Source organism: Arachis hypogaea, chromosome 3 (assembly GCF_003086295.3).
Source record: "Arachis hypogaea cultivar Tifrunner chromosome 3, arahy.Tifrunner.gnm2.J5K5, whole genome shotgun sequence".
NCBI lineage: Eukaryota > Viridiplantae > Streptophyta > Magnoliopsida > Fabales > Fabaceae > Arachis > Arachis hypogaea.
Window position 1 is genome coordinate 71423383 of NC_092038.1, and position 25257 is coordinate 71448639.

The following is a 25257-nucleotide window of genomic DNA, read 5'->3' on the forward strand; positions in this document are numbered from 1 at the left end:
GGGAAGAGTGTTATGAAAAGGTGTGAGAGAGAGGGAGAAGGTAGGTGGGGATCCTGTGGGGTCTACAGATCCTGAGGTGATCCTATGGGGTCTACAGATCCTGAGGTGCCAAGGATTTCTCATCCCTGCACCCTTTAGGCGTGTAAAACACCCTCTGTATGCAATCCTGGCGTTTAACGCCAGACTGTAGCATGTTTCTGGCGTTAAACGCCACTTCCATGCTTGTTTTGGGCGTTCAACGCCAATCTGCAGCATGTTTCTGGCATTGAACGCCACTTCCATGCTTGTTTCTAGCGTTTAACGCCAGCTCTCCTCAGGGTGTAATCCTGGCATTTCAACGCCAGACTGCTGCTTGTTTCTGGCGTTCAACGCCAGCTTCATGCTCTGTTCTGGCTTTGAACGCCAGCCAGATGCTCTTTACTAGCGTTTAAACGCCAGTAAGCTCTTTCTCCAGGGTGTGCTGTTTCCTCTGCTGTTTTTGATTTTGTTTTAAATTTTAGTATTTGTTTTGTGACTCCACATGATCATGAACCTAATAAAACATAAAAGAACAATAAAAATATAAATAAATAAAAATTAGGTTGCCTCCCAATAAGCACTTCTTTAATGTCAATAGCTTGACAGTGAGCTCTCATGGAGCTTCCCAGATCATCAGAGCATTGCTGGGACCGCCCAACACCAAACTTAGAATTTGAATGTGGTGGTTCAACACCAAACTTAGAGTTTAGTTGTGGCCTCCCAACACCAAACTTAGAGTTTGATTGTGGGGGCTTTGTTTGACTCTGTATTGAGAGAAGCTTATCGTGCCTCTTTTTCATGTTTACAGAGGGATACCCTTGGGCCTTAAACACAAGGTAGTCCCCATTCAATTGAAGGACTAATTCTCCTCTGTTAACATCAATCACAGCGCCTGTTGTGGCTAGGAAGGGTCTTCCAAGGATGATACATTCATCCTCATCCTTCCTAGTGTCTAAGATTATGAAATCAGTAGGGATGTAAAGGCATTTAACCTTTACTAATACGTCCTCTACCAATCCATAAGCTTGTCTTATTGACTTGTCTGCCATCTCTAATGAGAAAGTGGCAGCTTGTACCTCAAAGATTCCCAGTTTCTCCATTACAGAGAGTGGCATAAGATTTATACCTGATCACAGGTCACACAGAGCCTTCTCAAAGGTCGTGGTGCCCATGGTACATGGTATTAAGAATTTACCAGGATCTTGTTTCTTTTGAGGTAAAGTTTGTTGAACCCATGTATCTAGTTCACTAATGAGCAAGGGAGGTGCATCTTCCCAGGTCTTATTACCAAATAACTTGGCATTCAGCTTCATGATAGCTCCTAGATATTGAGCAACTTGCTCTCCAGTTACATCTTCATCCTCTTCAGAGGAAGAATAGTTTTCAGAGCTCATGAATGGTAGAAGGAGGTTTAATGGAATCTCTATGGTCTCTACATGAGCCTCAGATTCCTTTAGGTCCTCAATAGGGAACTCCTTCTTGTCTGGGAGACATCCCATGAGGTCTTCCTCATAAGGATTCACGTCCTCCCCTTCCTCTCTAGGTTTGGCCATGTTGATTATATCAATGGCCTTGCACTCTTTTTTTGGATTCTCTTCTGTATTGCTTGGGAGAGTACTAGGAGGAGTTTCAGTGAATTTCTTACTCAGCTGGCCCACTTGTACCTCCAAATTTCTGATGGAGGACCTTGTTTCACTCATGAAACTTAAAGTGGCCTTAGACATATCAGAGACTATGTTTGCTAAGCTAGAGGGACTCTGTTCAGAATTCTCTGTCTGTTGCTAAGAAGATGATGGAAAAGGCTTGCTATTGCTAAGCCTGTTTCTTCCACCATTATTAAAGCCTTGTTGGGGCTTTTATTGATCCTTCCATGAGAAGTTTGGATGATTTCTCCATGAAGAATTATAGGTGTTCCCATAGGGTTCACCCATGTAATTCACCTCTGCCATTGCAGGGTTCTCAGGATCATAAGCTTCTTCTTCAGAAGATGCCTCTTTAGTACTGTTGGATGCATTTTGCCATCCATTCAGACTTTGAGAAATCTTGTTGACTTGCTGAGTCAACACTTTGTTCTGAGCCAATATGGCATTCAGAGCATCAATTTCAAGAACTCCCTTTTTCTGAGGCATCTCATTACTCACAGAATTCCTCTCAGAAGTGTACATGAATTGGTTATTTGCAACCATGTCAATGAGTTCTTGAGCTTCTACAGACATTTTTTTAGGTGAATGGATCCACCTGTAGAATGGTCCAGTGACATCTTAAAGAACTCAGATAGACCATAATAGAATATATCCAAAATGGTCCACTCTGAAAGCATGTCAAAAGGACACCATTTGGTCATCTGCTTGTATCTTTCCCAAGCTTCATAGAGGAATTCACCATCTTTTTGTTTGAAGGTTTAAACATCCACTCTAAGCTTGCTTAACTTTTGAGGAGGAAAGAACTTAGCCAAGAAGGTCGTGACCAGCTTATCCCAAGAGTCCAGGCTATCTTTAGGTTGCGAGTCTAACCATGTTCTAGCTCTCTCTCTTACAGCAAAAGGGAAAAGCATGAGCCTGTAGACTTCAGGATCTACTCCATTAGTCTTAACAGTCACACAGATCTGTAAGAACTCAGTTAAAAACTGATAGGGATCTTCTGATGGAAGTCTATAAAACTTGCAGTTCTGTTGCATTAAAGCAACTAGTTAAGGTTTCAGCTCAAAATTGTTTGCTCCAATGGCAGGGATTGAGATGCTTCTTCCATCAAACTTGGAAGTAGTTGTAGTATAATCACCAAGCATCCTCCTTGCATTATTATTTTCGGCTGCCATCTCCTATTCCTTTTTGAAAATTTCTGTAAGGTTGTCTCTGGATTGTTGTAATTTAGCTTCTCTTAGTTTCCTCTTCAGAGTCCTTTCAGGTTCAGGATCTGCTTCAACAAGAATATTCTTGTCCTTACTCCTGCTCATATGAAAAAGAAGGGAACAGAAAATAATAATAGGGATCCTCTTTACCACAGTAGAGAGATTCCTTTATATTAGTAGAAGAAGAAAAGAATAGAAGAAGGGAAAGAGGAAAATTCGAACTCAGAGAGGAAGAAGGGGTTCAAATTTTTAGATGAAGAGAATTGTTAGTAAATGAATAAATAAATAGAAAGAGATGAGAGAGAGAGAATTTCGAAAATTAATTTTGAAAAAAATGGTTAGTGATTTTTGAAAATTAAGAAAAGAATTAAAATTAAAATTAAAATTTGAAACAATTAGTTAATTAAAAGAATTTTGAGAAAGAGGAGGGAATTTTCGAAAATTAGAGAGAGAAAAGTAGTTAGGTGGTTTTGAAAAAGATAAGAAATAGTGAAACAAACAAAAAGTCAGTTAGTTAGCTGAAAAATATTTGAAAATCAATTTTGAAAAGATAAGAAGTTGGAAAAGATATTTTGAAAAGATATGATTGAAAAAGATATTTTAGAAAAGATTTGATTTTTAAAATTAAAATTGATTACTTGACTAACAAGAAACTAAAAGATATGATTCTAGAATTTAAAGATTGAACCTTTCTTAACAAAAAAGTAACAAACTTCAAACTCTTGAATCAATCACATTAATTGTTAGTAAGGTTTTTGAAAATCATGAAATAAAGATAATAAAAAGATTTTGAAAATAATTTAAAATTTTCTAAAATCATAAAAGAAAAATGAAAAAGATTTGATTTTTGAAAAAATTTTGAAAAGATAGGATTTTTAAAATTGAAAATTTGACTTGACTTATAAGAAATAGCTAAGTTTTAAAAATTTTTGACTAAGTCAACTCAAATTTTTGAAAATTATGAGCAAAATAAGGAAAAAATATTTTTTTAATTTTTAAATTTTTAATGAGGAGAGAGAAAAATAACAAAATGACTCAAAACATGAAAATTTTGGATCAAGACACTTAATGCATGCAAGAACACTATGAATGTCAAGATGAACACCAAGAACACTTTGAAGATCAAGATGAACATCAAGACTTATTTTTGAAAAATTTTCAAGAAAAGAAAAACATGCAAGACACCAAACTTAGAAATTTTTCATATTTAGACAATAAGAATTCAAAAATGCATATGAGAAACAACAAAAAACACAAAACAAGAAAATATTAAGATCAAGCAAGAAGACTTACCAAGAACAACTTGAAGATCATGAAGAACACTATGCATGAATTTTTTCGAAAAATGCATAAATTTTGAAAATATGCAATTGACACCAAACTTAAGAATTAACACTAGACTCAAACAAGAAACATAAAATATTTTTTGTTTTTATGATTTTATTATTTTTTGTATTTTTATTTTTTTCGAATTTTTTTTTTGAAAAACGAAAACAAATAAAAAAAATTTTGGAAGATTTTTGAAAACTTTTTTGAAAAGAAAATTACCTAATCTAAGCAACAAGATGAACCGTCAGTTGTCCAAACTCGAACATTCCCCGGCAACGGCGCCAAAAACTTGATAGGCAAAATTGTGATTTACACTTTTTATAACTCGAACAATTCTTAGTAATGGCTCCAAAAACTTAGTGCACACTACTATGGTTCACTCACATTCTTCACAACTTTGCACAACTAACCAGCAAGTGCACTGGGTCGTCCAAGTAATAAACCTTACGTGAGTAAGGGTCGATCCCACGGAGATTATTGGTATGAAGCAAGCTATAGTCATCTTGTAAATCTCAGTCAGGCAGATTATAATGGTTATAAAGGTTTTCAAAAATAAAGCTAAATAAAGCATAAAATAAAGATAGAGATATTTATGTAATTCATTGGTAGGAATTTCAGATAAGTGTATGGAGATGCTTTGTTCTTGTTTAACCTCTGCTTTCCTACTGCCTTCCTTCAATCATTCATACTCATTTCCATGGCAAGCTGTATGTAGGGCGTCACCGTAGTCGATGGCTACTTCCCATCCTCTCAGTGAAAATGGTCCAAATGCTCTTGTCACAGCATGGCTAATCATCTGTCGGTTCTCGATCATGTCGGAATAGAATCCATTGATTCTTTTGCATCTGTCACTACGCCCAACAATCGCGAGTTTGAAACTCGTCACAGTCATTCAATCCCTGAATCCTACTCGGAATACCACAGACAAGGTTTAGACTTTCCAGATTCTCAAGAATGGCCGCCAAAGGGTTCTAGCTTATACCACGAAGACTCTGATTAAGGAATCCAAGAGATATTCACTCTAGCTTTCGCTTGTAGAACGGAAGTAGTTGTCAGGCACGCGTTTATAGGGATGGATAATGATGAGTGTCACAGATCATCACATCCATCAGGTTGAAGTACGAGTAATATCTTAGAATAGGAATAAGCTTGAATTGAATAAAAGATAGTAGTAATTGCATTAAAACTCAAGGTACAGTAGAGCTCCACACCCTTAATCTATGTTGTGTAGAAACTCCACCGTTGAAAATACATAAGTGATGGTCCAGGCATGGCCGAATGGCCAGCCCCCCTAAATGATCAAAAGACCGAATGGTCAAAAGATTAGACACTAGTACAATAGTAAAGAATTCTATTTATACTAAATTAGCTACTAGGGTTTACAGAAATAAGTCTAAGTGCAGAAATCCACTTTCGGGGCCCACTTTGGTATGTGCTTGGGCTGAGCTTGAGCTTTACACGTGCAGAGGCTTCTCTTGGGGTTAAACGCCAAGTTGTAACGTCTGTTTGGCGTTTAACTCTGGTTTGTGACGTGTTTCTGGCGTTTTACTCCAGAATGAAGCATGGAACTGGTGTTGAACGCCAGTTTGCATCGTCTAAGCTCGAACAAAGTATGGATCATTATATACTGCTGGAAAGCTCTGGATGTCTAATTTCCAATGCGGTTAAGAGCGCGCCATTTGGAGTTCTATAGCTCCAGAAAATCCATTTCGAGTGCAGGGAGGTCAGAATCCAACAACATCAGCAGTCCTTTTTCAGCCTCCTATCAGATTTTTACTCAGGTCTTTCAATTTCAGCCAGAAAATACCTGAAATCACAGAAAAATACACAAACTCATAGTAAAGTCCAGAAATGTGAATTTTGCATAAAAACTAATAAAAAAATCCCTAAAAGTAGCTAGATCCTACTAAAAACTACCTAAAAACAATGCCAAAAAGCGTATAAATTATCCGCTCATCATGTAACATCTCTAATGGCCTCTTGGTTGAAATTTCATCTTTTGTTTTAAAAGAGGATTTTACTTGTTTGCCTAATTGACAAGCATCACAAGTAAGATCCTTATCAAATTTAATATTTGGAATTTCTCTTACCAAGTTTTTCTTAACTAGCTTAGAAATTTGGTACATGCTAGCATGACCCAATTTCTTATGCCATAGCCATTTTTCGGATTCAAGGGAGGTAAAACATGTTATTTTTTATCTTTCAAGTCCTCAAGAGTTAATCCATACACGTTATTACACATTTTAGCCTCAAACAAAATATCCCCAGATTTTTCACATACAACTAAATACACAAACTTTCTAAAAACAATTTCAAAACCTAGATCACACAATTGGATAACACTAAGTAAATTATGTTTCAAGTCATCAACAAGAAGAACATCATTTATAGAAGATGAGAAACTTTTACCAAGTTTTCTAATGGCCACTATTTTTCCGTTACCATCATCACCGAAAGTGACAAACCCTCCATCATACTCATCAAGCTTTATGAAGAAGGTTGTCTTTCCGGTCATATGCCTAGAACATCTGCTGTCCATATACCACATATTGTCCTTCCGCTTGGATGCTAGGCATACCTACAAAATGAGCTTAAGTAACCTTAGGTATCCAAATCTTCTTAGATCCTTTCACGTTAAATCATTTCCTATGTCCCAAACCATTGTAGTCAAATACAACTTTGTAAACTTTATCCCCAATCAATCTTTCACCAAAAAAGCATTGAATGGGAAAGTGGCCATTTCGGTTGCATAGTTTACAAAATCTTGGAGTTGCTGTTTTGTTAAAGCTTGTTGGGTTTTGAAACCTTGTATCAATTGAAGATGAGGCTATGTTTTCAAAATAAGATTTTTCAACAGATTTGAAATTCTTGTAAAACCCCAAGCCAGCTTTATCATACAGTGGTTTTTGATTAGCCAAGATTTGATTTAAATTTTCAAAACTTTGAGTAAACTTGGCTAAGTCATTTTCAAGATTTTTGATCTTTTTCAGCAACTCTTCATTTTCTTTAAAACAGTTTACATATGCAACAACAGAATGATCACTTTCACAGCTTCTAAGTTGAGCTTTTAACTGCTTGTTTTCTTCAACAAGTTCAACAGCAGTTTTGGCCTCCCTTAGTTTTTCTTTAAGAAAACCATTTTCAGGTTTAAGAATGGTGATTTGCTGTTCAAGATCTTGGTTATCAAGCAAGGAACATCTGATTTATTTTCAGAAAGGTGGTCTATCATAAGATGAAGATCCTCAGTGTCAAGGTTGTGAAAGACTACTTGATCAATGTGGTCTGCCATGAGACATGGTTGTGACTTGATCTCAGATTCTTCATCATCGTCTGAGTCATTTTCCAAGTCCTCCCATGAGGCCATCAGTCCCTTTTTCTTTCCTCTCTTTGGCTTCTCCTCCTTCTTTAAAATGCCAGTCTCTTTGCAGTTGTAGCATGTCACCTTGCTAAAGTCTTTCTTTTGCTTTCTTGAGCTACTTCCCTTGCCTCTTTCCTTGAACTTCATCATTTTCTTGAATTTTTTGGCAAACAACACAAATTCATTTTTAGAGAAATTATCACTGGATTCATCATCCAGGGGGTAAGTAACAGATGTAAAAGCAATTCCTTTCTTTTTTGAATCCTTTTTTAAATAAGTGTTTTCGAAAGCAAGTAAATTTCCTCTCAAGTCATCATATGTCATTGAATCTAGACTACTACTCTCAGAATATGATTAATGCTTTAGTTTCCCATTCTTTAGTGAGACATCTCAAAACTCTTCTCATAAGCACAGAATCAGGATACGTAATTCCCATAGCATCCAAGCCAACAATGATGATGTTGAATATTTCGAACAGTTCATCAATAGATTCTCCTTCCTTCATTGCAAACATTTCATACTCTCTGTTCAATATATCTATCCGGGTCTTCTTCACTATGGTGGTTCCTTCATGGGTGATTTGAAGTTTGTCCCATATTTTCTTTGCCGTTGTGCATCGTAATACCCGTCGGTACTCCTCGAAGTTGATAGCACAGTTGAGCAGATTGATAGCCTTGGCATTGAGCTCCACCTTCTTTCTGTCTTTTTCGGTCCAGGTTGCTTCAGGTTTGAGAGAGATTACTCCTTCTGCACTTATGGTGGTTGGGAATTGAGGACCCTCCAGGATAATTTTCCAAAGTCTGTAGTCCACTGCTTGCACAAAAATCTTCATTCTCTCCTTCCAATAGGTGTAGTTTTTTCCATTGAAAAGAGGAGGTCTGTTGGTTGACTGTCCTTCTGTCAGGTTGTACAACACTAGATTAGAGCCACTATTTTATGCCATCTAGATCTTTTCTCCAAGCTGTAAAGCTTGATCTCTTTGAGACCAAGCTCTGATACCAATTGATGGTTTATCAGTGGCTAAGAGAAGGGGGTTGAATCTTAGCCCATTTTTTGCTTCGTAACTCTTGCTGTCCTTCAGAAAACTTGAGGAGATATTTTTGTTTTTGTCTCGTGCCTAACCGCGAGATTGTTTCATTTTGTCTCGTGACTAGCCAGGAGATATTTTTTAGTTTTGTCTCCTCTGCAGCAGAATCAGAAATGGAGTAGAAGAGAGAGAAAATCACACCAAGATATATCCTGGTTCAGCTGCAAAGTGCAATGCAGCCTACATCCAGTCTCCATCACAATAATGATGGAATTTCACTAAAATCATCCTTGATTACAAACACCAATTCTCCCTAGAAACTATCCTTCTTATCCGAGACAAGTCCAGAATCTAATCCCTAATCCTGAACTTGACTTGGTCATTGTCAAGCTTTCAACTGCTAAGTGCTAACCCAACTTGCAAGGGGATTCCCACAGAATCATGAAACACAACACAGATGTAGAAAGGGCCTCTAAGGACATCTATGACTTTTTTTTAATTTTGCACTCTCTGCCTTTTTCCATTCTATGGCTTTTTCTTACAAATCTCACTGTTTACCTTTTTCCATGAGACTCAAGACAGACAAAATTAAACAAAAAAATACAAAATGAAGAACATTAAAGGAGAAGAACCTCTGTTAGCTTAGGTAGCTATGTGAACACTGTGCTTTTACTCTTTTCCTTACTTCAAGCCCTGGCTGTTCTCCCTTATTTATAGAGGGAGAAGCCTTCATAGTTGAAACCAATTTAACCAAGCTAAACTTCTTCTTCTTCATAAAAACTGGTTCGGCCAGAGAGAGAGGAGAGGAAACCGAATGCTTTAACCAACATGCAATTACCTTTGTGTCTTCCCTTTACACCAAACTTCATCAATCCGAGCCATCCCTCCTTGCTTGCACTCCAAGAAGGACTCCTAGCCCTTCATGCTTCTTGATGCATGACAACTTCTTCTCCTCAAACTTCTGCATCTTCTCCATATAGCTACAGTAGCTACCTCCTGTGGTAGTTGATCAAAAGCTGAGACAAGCCACCCCTCAAGGATCTTCTTCCTCTGACCGAAATCTTCTCTTCTATTTTTGGTATGGAGAGCTTGAGCTTACTTCACCAAATCTTACCTTTCTTGGTGAAGATCTCAGCCATAACATACTTTTTTTTTCTTGCCATCATTATAATGGTCTTGTTGCTTGTTTCTCCTTCCTTTCGGTAACTAGTCATAGCTTCCATGCTTTCTCTGTTAAGTGACCGAAGTAGGAGAAGAGAGATGAGAGTGAAGAAAGAGAAACTTGAACAATAATTAATGAATGTGATAAAGTGAATTAAGTTTCCCACTTCCCTTGCTTTAGGTAGCGTGTAGCATTGATGATGTCCATCAAATCAAGTGCTAAATCTCTCTCATGTTTCCAATGCAAGTTAATTGAATTTGAAATCCATCCCAAATTAAAAATGGGATCCGTTGGAAACATAGAACTTTGCTTTCTTTCATTATGTGTTTCAGACCAAGCGTTGGTCTTGGTAGCAAAGTTTCAAATGGGCTAGTAATAATAGTAATTCAATCTGGCCCAATTGGTGTAAAAATAATTCAGCCATATATTCATTTGACAATTTTTGCACAAGGCTGAAATGTGAGAACCATATTTGGGCTTGCAACATTCGGCCCAATACAAATCTGCACCAACAAAATTATTAATTAAGCAAGTATGAATTAAGATCAAATTAATATGTTTGTAATTAATTGCTTTAATAATGTTTGTTCATCGTCAAATTAAATTTAGAGTTTTCCAAACTCATCACATACAACTTGTCAAACGTAGGGGTGCTTGAGGTTGAGGAGTCAGGTCTAGCTAGGGGTGTGCATGGCCCGGCCCGGCCCGAAGACCCGGCCCGGTCCCGAACACTTTTGGGGCTAATTTGGTGTGATTTCATCGGGTCTAGGGCCGGGTATGGGTCTTAAAAATAGACCCGGTCATTATTTCGGGTTGGGTCCGGGCCATATCTCGGGTCACCCGAAATCGGCCCGGTGGCCCGGTCATCATACACAATTAATATTTTGTGTTATTAGTAATGGATGATGGCTATTATTATGTGAAATTTAAGTATTGTAAACCTTAATATTTTGTATTACTAGTCATTATATATAAGACTATAAGTTAATGTTTTATATTTAAAATGCATAAGACTTTAGACTAATGCATAATCTTGTGTTATTTGTATTATTTTAAATATTTGGTGTTATTAGGCAATATTAGTATTGATTATGGTTATGCTTTAATTTTAGATAAAAGTTGGTTCTTATTATATTTTTCTAAGTGAATTTTACCATGTCAAATAATAGTTGGAGTCTTGGAAATTTGGATATTTTTACATGCTAACTTACAAGAAGGTATCAAGGTAACATAATGTTAACGGCCCGGTTTTCACCCGGTTTTTACCCGGTATAATCGTAGCCCGAAAGTGTATAGGTTTCATTGGGTCTAGGGTCGGGTTCGGGTCTAACAAATAGGCCCGGTATATATTTCGGGCCGGGTCTGGGTCACATCAAACCCGGTTTCACCCGGCCCATGCACACCCCTAGGTCTAGCAATGCAGAAGACCCAGGATTACTTCTATGTATCTCTAATAAGTAATCCCTCAATTTTCTGAACTATTTTCTTTCATTACCCGTCATCCTCTCCCTTGCCTCCTTCACAGCTCTATACACCATCTTTAGGTGTGCAATAAGGTCAAAGTCTTCTCTTAGAAAATCAATAGCTTTATGAGTTGTCATATGCGGGTATTTTTCCATCCTCTTCTTCACCTTTTTACTGATCCAGTGTTGATCAGCGACGTTGCTTCCAAGGTTTCTAGCACAAGTGTGCTCATTTCTATAAGTCTTGACTTGGAAGCATTCCGATTGTAAGACAAGTGGGCAATCCAAGAACACTCTTCGTCCTTGCACCCAACCCTAACTCTTTTCCTGTCATTCTTGATCCAAACCAACTCTCTGCCTTCAGCAATAAAGATATCCTTTACAACATCTTTGAACCTCTCAATTGTTGTAAACTTTTTTCCAAGCTCAAATCTTCCTTCTCCAAAACTATATTGGTCATTAAACTCAGGCCAATGATGTTTTTCCCTCATTCTTAGAAGAAACGGATGTATGTAGCTCCTCAAACTCATACTCCCATACAATATCATCATCATCCATGTCTACATCACTGATATAGTCTACAAGTGATGGCCTTGCTCCTCTGGTTCTATTGGGCTCCCTTGCAGGCCTAGATCCATTGGGTTGTCCTCCAGGCCCACCTGCCTCGGGCTCATGGGCAGGCCCACTCCTTCTTGTAGCAGACCTTGTTCTCTAAGACACACGTCGAGCTTGTTTCTTGGGTTGCTTCCTGGGCTGAGGGGTTCTCTTAGAGGAATCAGGCACTTGATTCCTCTTCTCTTTGCCAGACACAGTCCCACTGACACCATCTTCCATACTCTCACTGTTACTTTCGTTACCGGGAGGTGGACGTGCATACAGCTCATCCTCTACACTATCGTAACTATCATGCTCCGTCGATAACTAATCCAATTCATCCACTTCGACGCAAACGACATCTTCCTCTACCTCATCATTTTCCTTACCAGCACCATCTGCAGGCTCCGGGTCATCAATAGGATAATCAAAACATATATAGAACTCATCAGTGCCTTTGTTTATCATCTTTGCTTGGCGGATCTGGTTGATGCCTGCATCTTTCCTCAGTACATGCAGCCCTGACTCTATATCCTTGCTCTTTGGATCATACCAGTATGCCTCTTTGTATGCTCGATATCCCAGTCCTTTGAACAATGTTATTAAATCACCAAAATTACAAAATCCAGGTGCATCACTGGGAATCTCTCAACCTTACCATCAAGGTAAACTAACTCACCAGTTAGGACCCTTGAAAAGTAGCCCCATGATGAAAAATAGGAATCACAAAAATATCGTCTATCTGCAGCATTATTTGACACAACGATTAGCACTAAGCATTAGTAAATCAGCAATTACCTTAGCCATAAACCCCATACCACCCATCTTCCATGTCCCATCCAACACTACATTACACCTAAACCCCAACCCATGACATGCATAGCAGATAACGTTCAAAAGTAACTGTCTCAATCAGTTTCGCAATAAGGGTACTTACCAGTATAGATGACACCGTCAACTCCACCAACGAAACTTCACCGGTGCAATGTTACACGAAAACGAAGAAGGGGAGAAGATCAATCGTTGTTTTTTTTTTTGGAGGGAAAAGATCATACATATGTGTGTTAGGGCATCAGGTAATTGTGTGTGATTCATATGGGCTTCTTTGAAATTACGTTTAAACTCAAAGACTACAGCCAATGTTCTCAAACGTTGCCATTTTAAGTCATAGGGACCTATTTGTTCAAGACTTTTTCCGAAACGGCCACACCAAACTTCCTCAACGGTACCGTCTTGACACATAGGCCCAACACACGCCAACTAAGTGATACATCACCCGTCTCCGTTACGTCTGGGAAAGCATTTGATCTGTCACACGTTTTGAATAGTAAGGAGCGTTTTTTTATATTTAGATCTTCATGGACGAATTTGTTCACGAAATAAAAATTCAGGGACTAATTTGTCCTTTTCTCAAAATATTAATGTGAATTAATAAAATTAATTAAATAAAATGTTAACCCTTCTTGCTCTCTATCTGTGGTGTAAGGGATTGTACGCATCCGTTAAAAAATTACTCGCATGACAACAATACTGTTGGAGAAGGTGTAAAATAATACGAAACGGTAAGTGTATATTAAAATTAGTTATTAAAATTAGAATAATTACCCAAATTAGTCCCTAAAGATTTTAAAAGTAGACATTTTAGTCCCTAAGAAAATTAATAAACAGATTAATCCCTGAGGTTTTACTCCGGCAGAAAAATCAATTCCCAATTTATTTTTCAGCAGAGTAATTACTCAAACCAGTCTCCAAAGATTTTAAAAGTAGACATTTTAGTCCTTAAAGAAAATTTATATACAGATCAATTTCCAACATTTTTTTCATCAGACATAACAGTCTTCCACCCAAAAAAATATGATTATTATTATTAATGGCACAATAATACTATATCATGATTTTTTTGTATTTTTTGGATAAATAATAATAAATTTATTCATTAAATTCTTATGTATGTATTTCTAATATAAAAAAGTATATATATATATATATATATATATATATATATATATATAAAAAAGTATATATATATATATATATATATATATATATATATATATATATATATATATATATATATATATATATATAGTCATTCAATAATAATAAGAGTAATTCTCCAAATCAGTCCCCAAGAATTTTAAAAGCGGATATTTTAGTTCTCAAGAAAAATTAATACACAGATCAATCTCCAAGGCAGACAAATCACTCCCTAACTCATTTTTCGGCAGAGTAATTATCTAGATTATTCCCTAAAAATTTTAAAAACGGACATTTTAATCTCCAAAGAAAATTAATATACAGATCAATCCCTAACGTTTTTTCCGTCAAACATAATAGTCCGCTATCCAAAAATATTATTATTATTATTATTATTATTATTATTATTATTATTATTATTATTATTATTATTATTATCAATTGCACAATAATACTGTACCATAATTTTTTTGTATTTTTTGGACAAAAAATTTATTCATTAGATTCTTATGCATGTATTTCTAATATAAAAAGTATATATATATAGTCACTCAATAATAAGCCTACAGTGGTTTATGGCTGGCTATAGGATTTTTTGGTATATTTCTGCATTGCTAAACCATTGTGTCATTGTGACTTCTCACGATTTAGTTCAAGACTTCTCCTTGTTAAATCATTGCAGGCTGCCACGGTTTACATAATAACAAAAAAGAACATGCAGGTAAGGAAGTTCTAATTATATATATATATATATATATATATATTGAAAATTGATTTGTGTATTAATTTTGTTTTAGAATTAAAATATCTCCTTTTAAAATTTTTGAAGACTAATTTAGATAATTATTCTTAAAATTAATTATTAATATAAATTATATATTAAAAATAAATTAAATAATATATATTTATATATAAATATATAATTTTGATAACTAATTTTGAAGTATAAATATCTTTAAAAGTTATAATAACTTCATTTTTTTCTTGCAAGATCAAGAACAAGAAAAAGCGAGAAAGATAAATAAAAAGGCATATAATTGCTCCACCACAACCAAAAGCCACAGCCTGGGAGTAGTGTACGGTAGTGTAGTGTGTGCACCCTAGGTGAATATTATGGCAAAGAACCAAGTTGGTATAGACGTAAGAGGTGGGTCTGTGGATGGCAAGCGGTTGACACGTGTCCTTGGTGTCTACTGTCCAGCGTGAGAGACCAGGATCTGATGTTGTACGGTCATTCTGGCTTGCACAGATAGCCGAGCCGTTTCATCCTGGCTTAGTTAGGTATGCGTGGCCCCTTCATTTTTTCTAGGATGGTATTGGGCTGGGCCCCATTTTGCAAATCTTGTGGTGAAATATTTTCGAAGAGAATAGTTTCGAATTAGAATGGGCCATTTGAGTTTCTTAAAAAAATCCATAAGAGGAAGGAGAGGCTTGTCCCCCTTCTCTCTCACTTTCTTTCTTCGGAATTTGAACCTCAGGGGGAAAGTAAACCCTATCCACCTTGCGACCACCACCGTTAGTAGGAGGTAAACACTGCCGCCGTCGTCTGCGCTGTTGAGCTTCCTTCCTTGTCTCGTCTTTGCTATCAAGATCTCGTTCCGCAGCGCAAACTGTCACCAGCCGCACCTTATTCATACAGATCGGCGGCCGTCGTCGTCATCCGCGGTACTGACTCGGTTGTCGTGCTCTGGATCTTTCGGCATCGTTTGGTAGTCGTGATTCGAGTAGCTAACCCCTCCGTGATTGACCTGTCGCCGGAGTTCCGGGAAAGGGAAAGAGGGTTCTTCCTCGTTGTGTCTGTCGTGGCGGTCTTCCTGGTGTTCACTGTCGTCGTCGTCCGTTGCCTCGAACCGTCCTTCCTCGTATTCTGCTCTCCGCCTTCATCGCAGGTAATATTAATGGTTGCTTAGCTTTCTTCCTGGTCTGCTCAATTCATCGCATTGTATCACTGGGTGATTAGGTTTCCTGTGTCACTGCTTGATGATCGTTGATGACTCTGCTGACTGCTTGTTGCCTAAGTTGTACATGCTGTGAATTAAATTGAAGATTTTGTTGAAAATGTTGTGCAACGTGCCTTATTTATTCCATCGGTGATCGGTGTGACAAAATTGGACTAGTTGTGTAGGGTATAGGGATTAGGAAAGCCAATACTCTACCCATTGCAGATTGCGGAAGTGATATAGCTGTTTTTGCTTTTTATTGGTTAGGCTAAAATTTTTAGATATGAATAGTTTTAGTGTGAAATACGATAGTATTTGATTATTTTAGTAATTTACACTGCTAGGATGGTAACACAAAATGTTACTAACGTTTTGTAAAAGAGACCTTTTTTAATTATAAAAAGATAAAATATCACTGACCTTTTGTAAAAAAAAAATATTGTTTTATTTTAATTATATAAAGAAAAAATGTCACTTATTTTTTGTAAAAAAAAATGTCATTGATGTTTTGTAAACATCTACAATAATGTATAACACATAGTTTAGATCATCTTTAAAACTTCACCACAAAAATAAAAGTTCGTGTTTAGGATAGTAAGGCATGGTGAGAATATTAATGTGTTTTTCTTATCGATGCTGTTATGGCATACATTATTATTAGGTAGAAATTTTGCAACTGATTTCACGTGAAGTTGATAATTGAGAGCCGTTAGATGAAAATTTAGTCAAAACAGTCAAATTGTCGAACGACTCTTAGTTATCCACTTTACGTGAAGTCGACTGCACTTGAGTTTTCACCCCTTTAAGTACCAGATATCATCAAGTTTTTTATATGAATGCATGATAGGGTTGGTTTAATAATTTGTTTACAGGAATTTTTTACTTGGCAGCTATGTATCAAATTCCACCAAGAAATCTATGTTATTTTGGTGTGGTCATTGGTTAGTGATGGTCTGTATTTGTAGCTTTGAAATTTGCAAAACTCCTTGCACACCTACTTATGGTTTATTTGCAAGTTAACTACTCATTGTTGGATAACATTTCATGCAATAAAATTTAGGAGCAGACCGCTTGATATAGATAGAGCATGTCTTAGGCTTGGTTTGGTAAAGTTTTTTGAAGATGTGCTTGTGCTTTTTAAAAGCTCAAACTCCTCATTGTGTTTGGTAAATCAAAAAGATCATGTGCTTGTGCTTGCAGCTTTTAAAAGATCGGGGTACTTTTGAAAGCACCTAGGATAGAGCTTTTCAAAGTTGGCTTGTGCTTTTCAAAATTTAAAAGTCTAATATAACCTCATATGTTAACTAATTTTCAAATTTAATGTTTGCATTTATGTCTATTATAGTATTTTTAAATTTTAAAAGCTATTTTACCAAACACAATTGATGTTGCTTATGTTTATTAAAAGTTGTTTTTGATTTGATTTACCAAACATAAATGCTACAACTTTTAAAAAGCCATCTTTTAAAAGTTAACTTTTATAAGCTACTTTTAAAAAGTACCAAACTAAGCCTTAGTGTGTTAGTGTGTGTTTGGATTGTGGTTGGTCAAATTTGAATAAAAATAATTTTATAGAATTGATTTTGGATAGAAATAAATTTGTGTCAACATGATTTATGTTTGGCACTCTTTATCAAAATTGATTTTGATAAAATAAATATTGATTTTGATAAAATAAATATTGTCTAATAAGGGGAATGCTAGAGAAACAATGACTTTGTTGAACAATATGAACAACCACCAATCAAATAAAAACACACTACACTTTTAAATTAACTCTCTAAATTTTAATATTAAAATAACCATCTGTACACTAGTAAAATGAACATCCGGTATATCTATTGTTTACATTGTTTAATATTTTTATTATTCACCTATACTTTTCTAATCAATTTTAGATAGATAATTACTTAAAAGGACATGACATTAAATTATAATATTATTTTTTTTACATGTTTAATTTTTTTATACTTTTTTATATATTTTTATATAGTATATTTTTAATACTCTTAGTACTCTTTTTTAGTACATTATAATGTTTAACTATTATTATTTATGATTAGTTTTTTATTTAATTTATTTTACCTAATGGGATTAATAAATTTTATTATAAAAAGATAATAATAAATAGAATACACACAAATTATAACTATAAAAATATATAATGTTAAATAAAAAATTAATAAAAAATATAAATAATAAATAATAAAAAGAGTTCATATAGAGAGGAATGATAAGAATTCTATAAATAATGCAATAATATGTATAAAGGATAAAGTTGGTAAAAGAAAAATAAATATTGAAGGTATTGGCTAAAAGCACGTTAGTATAACGGAGAAGCTAGAAATTATTGCTTCTTGTAAACATGATTTTATGAACAAAATTACTTCTGCATTTATAGAGAAAAAAATTAGCTAAATAAAAAAGTAAATTACTTCTGCGTTTATAGAGAAAAAAATTAGCCAAACAAAAAAGTAAAGCTTTTAAGAATTTCTAACGTGTTTTTTCCTTCAAACGTAATTACTAAACACACCCTTAGTTGCAATTCCCACACCATGTAAGTGGAACATTACGTTGTGTAAATATGAAGTACATGTTAAATTTGGAATTTTGAATATTGTTTTGGTCCGACTTGTGACTTTGGTTGGATGGACCGTGGATTTATTCTACTTTGTAGGTTATAGATGTGTATAATTTTTGGTTTTCCAAGTAGACTTTATGCCTTCACTGTCACTGTCTGTCCGTATGGCTCAGTGCAGCAATGACATCCTCAACCGTGGGCATTGCCTCCTCATATTCGGGTTGGGATGTAGAATGTGAAGGATTACCATGTGTTCATAACACGCAGCGGAAGAAAAAAAGGTAATTCTTAAATATCTATTTTGTGCATAAATTTTATTTCTATAATATAATATAATAGTAGATTAGATTTAAATATTTAAGTACGCTAGTAAAAATTTTTTTCTCCTTCGATGGTACGAAGGCACTATGCGTATCCACACCGAGACCAACATTTGCTGTCAATCCCTTGACCAATGGACATCTGATCTAAATTGAGAAATCTCTTGCAACTTTTTGCACACCATAAAATTCTTCTCTAAGAATTAGTCTCACATACATTTATGTGCATAGAGGTAAAGAAATAACAACCCTTGTTATTCTCTCTGTCTTTCTCATGTTTTCCTCTACTCTTAGCATACCTATATATAGTATGAGATTTGTTGTTGATTTTAAATTTGAATCTCAATTCAAATTTGAATCATATCTTACTATTTTAATTTGAATCTTTCAAATTTATGAATCATATTATAACTCAATTTGAAACAGAATCAGTTAGGATCTCATCCAACTTTATAATTCAAATTTAGAAATAGAATAACTAATTATTCTCAAATCTCATTTAATATTCTCAATTATCATACTATTATTATATTTTTGGTGCTAGCAAAAAATATAATATTTCATTTGAATTAATATAATTATTTATTTGATCAAATCAAAATAATAATTAAATAATTCTATAGCAAATATTAGAACACTCGTTAGTGTGTGATCCCATAGGTTCAATACTAAGCGGGTAGTAAATTAGTCATACTAAATTTATTAATCAAGGTTGGCGTCTAGCAACACTCCTCAAAGACCCGATAGTATGAAGTAATATATTTTTAGTAAGAACCTTAGAAGAATAAAGTATAATTCCTTCCATCTTTCTAGCTCTTGGTTAACCCTTAGAGTATAGTTTAATGTCAAACTCTAACTTGTTACCATTATTATAATGAACTGTGAATGACTTAAGAAACTCATTTCTTCATTCATTCAATCCCCTTTGCCAAGGTTTTATTCATCTCAGTCATTATAATCATAGAGCTCAAACTCTTTACCGAGAGTTGATAGATTCCCTATTGACTAATCATTAATTCTACATGTATTTAAATTATACCCAATATCCATTCAACTAGCACCCTAAGGTATTAGGTGTCCGAAATCAAAGTATAATAAATACATTGTTAATTACTATGACAGTCGCAGGTCAAAGGAAACTCTATTACTATGTTCATCTTGAGAATATCCTATTAACAAATATACGGTAATTATAACCATTATAAATTCTCAAAGTGAGTCAGTTCAATGGTCATATCTCTATATGCACCATCTATATATATAATTTAATAAATGAGATCTATTAATCTTCATCCAATAAAGACCATTATATATATATTGATCTTTCCGGATTATTAATGTCCTTTTTAATAATCCTATGACCAAGAATAATTTTGATTAAATTATAAAAGATTTATCTCTCAATATTATGATCACTATCACAATGATAAATCTCTAAATTTAATCAAGGACCTTATTATATTAACATTTTAATATAATGACAATAACAAATTATTTGACACGTGATTGATTGGATTGTGATCATACTACTTATTCCCAATAATCTCCCACTTGCACGAGAGCCAATCATGATAGATTGGATCTTGGGCATACTATTATCACAATAATCTCCCACTTGCACTAGAGCCAATCAATCATGTGTATAATTTTTCAATGCACATTTGTGTTTATCAATACTTTTTTGACCTTAAACACCTTAGCTTTTGAGCATGTTTGCTTGATCTTTTGTAAAATACACTTAGTGCATAATAAATATCACGTTTTCTTAAAACATGAAATCTCCCACTACAATAGTGCATAATTTTATTTTAATGACAATCTTTATTGAACATGATTATAAAAAGTCTAAGTAACCATTAGATCTATCTTTATAGAATTGTATCCTTATACAAATAGGTTACTTTTTCAAAAAGTTAGTTTGTACTCCCACTCTTTCTTTAAGATGGAATCCATTTTCTAAAAAAATGAGTTTTACCTCTTATCATAAACACTTTGTCATAAGAAGAGTGATAAAAATAATCTCATTATTTCTTTAAGGTAACCAATAAATCTCATTTATTGGACCTAATATCAATTTTATTATTGTGCAATCTCTTAACACATATAAGACATCTCCAAACTCTAATGTTTTTTAAGCTTCAGCTTATGTCTTTTCCATATCTCATATGGGTAAAAAAATGGATTTAATGAGAAATTTGTTAACTTAGCAACATTTTAAAATGTAGTCCAAATATTTAACAAACAATGATCCTCAATTAAATCAAATTCCATGTTTCTTTAAACATGATGGAGTACATGGAGTACTAATATTTGTGCGTTGAGAGAATCTCATTCTCTATTCAATAGAATATCAATTAGATGTTAGAGATTTTACTTTAAGTTCTTATAATAAAAATACTCAATATCTTTATTAATGGTCAAACCAACCCTTAAGAGCAATTTTAATTGGCATTCTCAATACTCATATTGAGTTTTTCTAAAAAGATCACAAACATTAATCATATTAAGGCAAATTATAAATTGTTTGAAACAAAATAAATCTCCAAAAATACTTGCAAGAACAATTTTTGCTAAAGCCATTTGGCTAATGGCATTTCAACTTCTAAAGTTATTTAATTCAAAATATATTGTCCAATACTCCCACTAGTTTAAATAAAATCTTTGATAGTCATACTATCTTATTTTGAGCATCATACATCTTTTTAAGATGTTTAATAATAAATAGTGGGTATATGCTTTTGAAATTAGAACTCATATTTGTCAAAACAACCCATATTGTAATAAAATAATATTTTAGATACTTCACAAGTACTTATTATTCTATCACCAATTTTTATTGGACAATATTATTTCAATAGGATTATCATATCCATCAAATCCTTTTATACATAAGAACAATTCTCAATGTATATCTAATTTATTACTTTCAAGTATGCCATACGAAAGATGGACATATTTAAAATATGAAAGTAAATTAAGAAATCTATATTTCTAGCAAAATTATTTAAAATCGTGAATGAGTATCTTGGTTGTCAAGTTGTTACTCGTACCTATTCTAAATAAACATGATTAAATTATATCCCATATAATTATAATCCCAAATAATTATCTGATTATCAGACAATTATTTAACTGAATTATATTTTATACCCCTAGGTTATCTAGGTTTAAATATAAAATTAATTCTCCTTATGCATCATCATATACATGAATAAATTCTATCCGTGATTACAAGTCTCTTGGTTGGCAGGTCGTTCCTTATAAACAAGAGATAAATTTATTTGTTTGACAATCTCCTAACTTTTAGGATTTGAATTTATCTCTATTGTTAGAGAATTTTTCATCAGTACTCATAGATTAAATTTTATACTCCCAAGTTGTCTAGGAAAAATATAAAATTAAATCCCTAATACATCAAATGTATATACTGATTGTTATCTTGAAAATAAAACTCATGGTTGTCAGGTCGCTCTTTATAATCAATAACATTAGAAAAACTAATTTCTAAAATTATAGTGTTAAAAACACATCAATCAAATCAAAATTTGATTTTTCATGTACTAACGTTTAGCATTAAAAATGATCAAATCAAATTTGACCTTTATATATACACTTATATATATATAAAAAATGAACAAAAGATATTTTGCATTTTATTCTTTTTATTGTGATTAAAATCACAATAAAATTTAATAAATAAATAAAATCATTCAAAATATTTGATTATAAATATAACTTTTATATTAAAAATTGATAATTTAATCACAATTAAATAATTAAAATAAATTAACTATTAATTTATTAGAAAACTATCTCAATGAAAATAAATGCATCACATGCTTAAAAACAATTTGAATTAATTCCTATTAATTCATAAACTTTAATTAAATAGGAATAAAAATTTAAACGCAAAAAAGCCAAAGCTCTGATACCACTGAAGGATTACCATGTGTTCATAACACGCAGCGGAAGAAAAGAAAGTAATTCTTAAGATCTATCTTGTGCGTAAACTTTATTCCTATAATATAATATAATAGTAGATCAGATTTAAATACCTGAGTACGCTAGTAAAAATCTTTTTCTCCTTCGATGGTACGAAGGCACTATGCGTATCCACACCGAGACCAACATTTGCTGTCAATCCCTTGACCAATGGACATCTGATCTAAATTGAGAAATCTCTTGCAACTTTTTGCACACCATAAAATTCTTCTCTAAGAATTAGTCTCACATACATTTATGTGCATAGAGGTAAAGAAATAACAACCCTTGTTATTCTCTCTGTCTTTCTCATGTTTTCCTCTACTCTTAGCATACCTATATATAGTATGAGATTTGTTGTTGATTTTAAATTTGAATCTCAATTCAAATTTGAATCATATCTTACTATTTTAATTTGAATCTTTCAAATTTATGAATCATATTATAACTCAATTTGAAACAGAATCAGTTAGGATCTCATCCAACTTTATAATTCAAATTTAGAAATAGAATAACTAATTATTCTCAAATCTCATTTAATATTCTCAATTATCATACTATTATTATATTTTTGGTGCTAGCAAAAAATATAATATTTCATTTGAATTAATATAATTATTTATTTGATCAAATCAAAATAATAATTAAATAATTCTATAGCAAATATTAGAACACTCGTTAGTGTGTGATCCCATAGGTTCAATACTAAGCGGGTAGTAAATTAGTCATACTAAATTTATTAATCAAGGTTGGCGTCTAGCAACACTCCTCAAAGACCCGATAGTATGAAGTAATATATTTTTAGTAAGAACCTTAGAAGAATAAAGTATAATTCCTTCCATCTTTCTAGCTCTTGGTTAACCTTTAAAGTATAGTTTAATGTCAAACTCTAACTTGTTACCATTATTATAATGAACTGTGAATGACTTAAGAAACTCATTTCTTCATTCATTCAATCCCCTTTGCCAAGGTTTTATTCATCTCAGTCATTATAATCATAGAGCTCAAACTCTTTACCGAGAGTTGATAGATTCCCTATTGACTAATCATTAATTCTACATGTATTTAAATTATACCCAATATCCATTCAACTAGCACTCTAAGGTATTAGGTGTCCGAAATCAAAGTATAATAAATACATTGTTAATTACTATGACAGTCGCAGGTCAAAGGAAATTCTATTACTATGTTCATCTTGAGAATATTCTATTGACAAATATACGGTAATTATAACCATTAGGAATTCTCAAAGTGAGTCAGTTCAATGGTCATATCTCTATATGCACCATCTATATATATAATTTAATAAATGAGATCTATTAATCTTCATCCAATAAAGACCATTATATATATATTGATCTTTTCGGATTATTAATGTCATTTTAATAATCCTATGACCAAGAACAATTTTGATTAAATTATAAAAGATTTATCTCTCAATATTATGATTACTATCACAATGATAATTCTCTAAATTTAATCAAGGATCTTATTATATTAATATTTTAATATAATGACAATAACAAATTATTTGACACGTGATTGATTGAATTGTGATCATACTACTTATTTTCAACAGAATGATGTTCCGAAAGCCGCCTCCTCGATGGTAGCTTCATGGTGTGAGCGTTGAGACATGGGTTTAGAGTCTTCGGTTGGCAACTAACGTGTAAAAGAAGCGCCCTTTCAGGCGTTGGAGATTCCACAGCATATATAGGCCTCATGATAGCTGCATGTGGGACTGGATAATTTAAAAAATTAAAGGGATGATAAAGCATGGGTCCAACTATGTATTTTCATATTATTTATTCATTTTTAAGATTATTATTTATTTTAACCTAGTAGTGTTGGTTATTTTTTATTTTTGTAATACATAATTAATTTAGACTCTGATTTTCTTTTACTATTTTTGAAACCGTTGAATTGAAATAATCTTTGTTTTTTGATTCTTCAAAACACAAAAAAAACAACGGCCAAGACCTTGTGTGTAACCTTGACATATTTGATAACTTATGTATACATTAAATTGTATTACAAAACTTATAAGTATTGACACAAACTAGAATAAATTTTGTAGGGGCCAATCAATTTTTTTTTAATTTTGTATTTAAAAAAATAAGCAAACATTATTATGCATACAAAATTCTAATTAAAAAAATTAAGACTTACTCTCTTCTGACATCATTAAATATGTTGTATATCATAATAATTAAATACAAATATGTTATAATTGTTCTCAAATATTATAGAGATAGATTGTTATATTTAAAATCTAAAAATTTAGTCAATTCTTCCTTACATTATTTTTTTTAGCTAAATTACATTAAACTTTCTTTCTAATTTAGAATGATAATTTTGCTTGACTTTTTCTTTTCTTGATTCAAATTATTTGTTATTGAATCTGTTTTTAAAAGTAACTACAATTTTTTTTAATTAAATATTAGAAACAATTGATAATAACTTACCAAATAAGAGGTTGTATTTTAACTTACAATTATTTTTTACATATAGGTTATTTATACATATAAGTCCATATGAGTCATTTACATTTATACATATAAGTTCATATAATTATCTTTTTTTTTCGTTATTTTTCTCTTTTATTATCGTGGTCACCAACAGCACTACCTTCTCCTCTTCTTGTTGGACTTTTTTCTCC

The 25257-nt window shown here is 33.2% G+C and overlaps 1 long non-coding RNA gene and 1 other non-coding gene across 4 annotated transcripts; both read left to right on the forward strand.

Moving 5' to 3' along the window:
• Positions 1 to 2332: 2332 nt before the first annotated feature.
• LOC112793036 (small nucleolar RNA R71) lies at positions 2333 to 2440 on the forward strand. Its single transcript, XR_003197747.1, has one exon. It is a non-coding gene; the product is annotated as a small nucleolar RNA R71 (small nucleolar RNA).
• A 12706-nt stretch (positions 2441 to 15146) lies between these two features.
• LOC112790732 (uncharacterized) lies at positions 15147 to 24527 on the forward strand. Of its 3 annotated transcripts, none has more exons than XR_003196852.3 (3): positions 15147 to 15665; positions 18394 to 18578; positions 24178 to 24527. It is a non-coding gene; the product is annotated as an uncharacterized lncRNA (long non-coding RNA). The 3 variants fall into 3 exon arrangements; XR_003196850.3 differs by having other exon boundaries at positions 15157 to 15665; positions 18471 to 18578; XR_003196851.3 differs by having other exon boundaries at positions 15157 to 15665; positions 18476 to 18578.
• The last annotated feature ends 730 nt before the right edge of the window (positions 24528 to 25257 follow it).